Here is a 3,634-nt window from a genome sequence, read left to right on the forward strand (position 1 = left end):
ATTTTAACAACTGGTTCACTGAACTCAACAAAATAGCAACTATTAGTTTTACCGAACTGGTGAGAATCCGCTGAATCCCACCACTGTATACGGAAATAATTAGTTCAATGGACTAGTGGTCCACAGAAATACCAGTTTCCACAATACTAAGACCTGAAGAGCTAGTTGGTACCTGGTTACCACTGCCAACCTCTTTGAAGAGAGTGAGAAAGTTCTGAATAGACTGGGAGAAAAATATGAACCAGAACTCAAAATCATAGAAGAGCCTGTGCTTACTGGTCAGCTAGATGCTCGCAGAACCTCCAAGACTATGATCCTCAGTCACCCCTCAGATCTGAGACTGAACTTACCCTCATGTGAGAATAATCAACAATTTCAGAGCCAAAGGGTAACAGTTACCCTGTGACAAATTTCAGAGGGCTCAGGAAACAGGAAGCACAGAAAGGAATCAAGGGTCCACTGAGAGGAATGCAATGGATGAATTAAAACAAGATAAATGTGAATCGTTGCATGCAAAACATATGATATACTCTGTAAATTTTTACATAATTCACAATAAAAGGTTGTTGTTGTTGTTGTTGTTGTTGTTGTTTTAAGTGTTTCAGGACATTTTGAATAACCATATACAAAAAACAGGAACTTAAAAAACCCTCATCTTACATCTTCACTCTTGCTTAGAACTTCTTCACATTGATAAGATGTCGGTTTTTCCCTTAGCTAATTTATAATTACAATGCGTTCCCAATAAAAATTAAAAGGTGGAGATTTTGCAGGTGCCGGCGCCTGAATTTGTAATCTTGTCTGGTCCAGTTGCGTGCGGCCCTGGTCAACACTGATGTGTATTCCAACATAGCCTTCTATGGTGAGACCCTGTTTGCAAAGTTCCAGACAGCTGAGAACTTCTGCGTTCCGAGGGCTGGGGAGAAGAGATTTGGTTACAGAGGGTCCTGCTTTCACAGAATCAATCCTGGGTTACGTGCCAGGGAGGTGACTTCACACACCATAATGGCACTGGTGGCCAGTCCATCTGTGGAAAGAAAAGTGAGGATGAGAACTTCATCCTGAAGCACCAGGTCCTGGCATCATGTTCATGGCAAACGCTGGGCCCAATGCTAACAGCGCCCAGTGTTTGATCTGCCCCGCTCAGACCGAATGGTGGGACGCAAGCTTGAGGTCTTTGTTGAGGTGAAAGAACGCATGAACATTGTGGAGGCCATGGAGCGTTTTGGGTCCAGGAATGGCCAGAAGCTCCCCATTACTGACTGTGGACCACTCTAATAAATTGGATCTGTATTTCATGCTTCATCTTAAACACCAGACCATTCTTTGTGTAGTTTGGGAAATCACCCTTCTAGTCCCAATGTGCTTGCAGTATCGTTAATCTGTGCGCCCTCACTCCAGCACTTTGGGTTTCCTACTTTCCTTATTCCCCTCTAACTCCAGTTGGAAAGCATAGTTAAGTTTATGATGATGAAATAAAAGCTAAACAAAAAATAGTGAAGTCAAACATGGATATATCATGATGGTGGCATATGTGCAAATGTGCTTGCCACACTGGATGAATGCATGCATTGTGATAAGAGATGTCAGAGGGCCCAATAAAAGTAAGGAAAAAAAACATGGATATAAAAAAGTTGATACTGAAGTTCATTTGGAAAAACAAGTAGGCATAGCTCGGAAATACTGAACATAAAGAAAGAGCTATGAGATAAGAATAGCTCCGGCAGAATTAAACTACAAACCTACATTTTAATACAGTATATGGTACTGGTGCCCGAGTCTTTTCTCACTGCCATTGAGTTGTAACAACTCTATAGGACAGGGTAGAACTGCACCTGTGAGTTTCCAAAACGTTAAGTTTTTATGGGAGTAAAAAGCCTTGTCTTTCTCCTGAGGAGCTGCTGGTGATTTAGAACTGCTCACCTTATGATGAGAAGCCCAACTTGTAACCACTACACCACCAGGGCTCCTCGGTGCAAGAATAGCAGATCAATGAGGAAAAGGTTTAAAGTTTGAAAAACTCACCACTAGCAAGCTGACTCCAACTCATAGCAACCTTGTAGGATGGACTAGAACTGCTCCATACAGTTTCCAAGGCTGGAGATCTTGACAGAAGCAGACTTCTGGGGAGCAGCTGGCGGATTCACACCACCTTCTGGTTTTCAGCCAAACATTTAACTCACTGGCCCACCAGGACACCTGTGGAATAAAATAGAATGTTTAAAATAGACCCACTTACATATAAAGCTGTGTATAGTATATGGTAATAGGAGTCTCTCATATTACTCTCTTCTCTTTCTATGAATTATGTGAATGCTTTTGAAGAATTTTATTTTAATTTTTATTGGCTTTTTGAGCTATATTTCTTTTTTTTAGGAGAGCTATATTTCTTCTGAGAGCTATATTTCTTACCATTAGCTTTTGAAGTCCACTTAGGGTTATTATTGTACAAGTTCATATAAAAAGTAGAAACTTTACAACTATATGGGTTCATAGTCTAGCCACAATTTATGTAGGAATTGTTAGATGTATTACATCTACATATGTTGTAAAACCACAAGATAATACAAATATAGCTTTAAACAGTTATATATAATAAGTGTTAAGAAGAAAAAAGCAAAAGAATAATTATCAGTGCTGCTCCACATATGTATCACTTCTAATAAGCTTCATTACTTTCTGATGATCTGGGTTATTTCCATCCACTAGAAAAACTTGCAAATTCACTTAATTTTATCTTTTCTGAAAATGCTTTTATTTCAACCTCATTTTAAAATTACACATTCATCGGTTATAGATTACAGGGTTTCATTTGTCAGAGAGGGAAAAGAGCCCTTATTCTTTTTTCAATTTCCATGTAATTTGAAAATCACCTCCACAAGTAAAATGTCAGAGAATCACAAAACATAAGAAATTAGGGTAAGCCTGGGGAAAAAAAATTGGACTGATAGAATAGCTTGAAATAATAATAAATTATATACAATGTGTGGTTTAATAAAAATAACAACCTGTGCCAATTACCTCTCTTAAGTACTTATTTCATCCTTGTCATAGTCCTGTGAGAAGTAGGCACAATTTCCCCCCAATTCATAATTAAGGGAAGTCTGACAAATGAAGGCTAACTGGCACAAGGTTACACAACTAGGAAATTGAAAGCCAGAATTCAGTGCAGGCAGTAGGACCCAGTACCAAAATTCTTAATTATTCATGTGAAAAAAACACAATCTGATTACAACAGACTTAACCCTTTCCACACATATCACGTGCTCACAACTGGGGAGGAAAATACTGGGAAATATTATATAGAGAATTTTGAGGTGAAAAAATCTACATGATCATCAAGACCAGCAGTTCTCAACCTGTGGGTCACAACTCCTATGGAGGTCGAATGACCCTTTCACATGGGTCACCCGATTCATAACAGTAGCAAAATTACAGTTATGAAGTAGCAAGGAAAATAATTTTATGGTTTTGGGTCACCACAACATGAGGAACTGTATTACAGGGTCACAGTATTAGGAAGGTTGAGAACCACTGTGATGCTAGCATTATTTGTTCAGAATACAGATTGAAGAAATATGGTAAACACAAGAACACTTTGTTCTAACAATTTGGCAGTCTGAGATGCTCACCT

General features: G+C 38.8%; 1 pseudogene; it reads left to right on the top strand.

The window, feature by feature from the left end:
- Positions 1 to 310: 310 nt before the first annotated feature.
- On the top strand, positions 311 to 1,278 carry LOC105979798 (annotated as a pseudogene).
- Positions 1,279 to 3,634: the final 2,356 nt, after the last annotated feature.

The sequence above is a fragment of the Echinops telfairi genome, unplaced genomic scaffold (genome assembly GCF_000313985.2).
Source record: "Echinops telfairi isolate 266 unplaced genomic scaffold, ASM31398v2 ScPeMD7_34;HRSCAF=130, whole genome shotgun sequence".
Taxonomy (NCBI): Eukaryota; Metazoa; Chordata; class Mammalia; order Afrosoricida; family Tenrecidae; genus Echinops; species Echinops telfairi.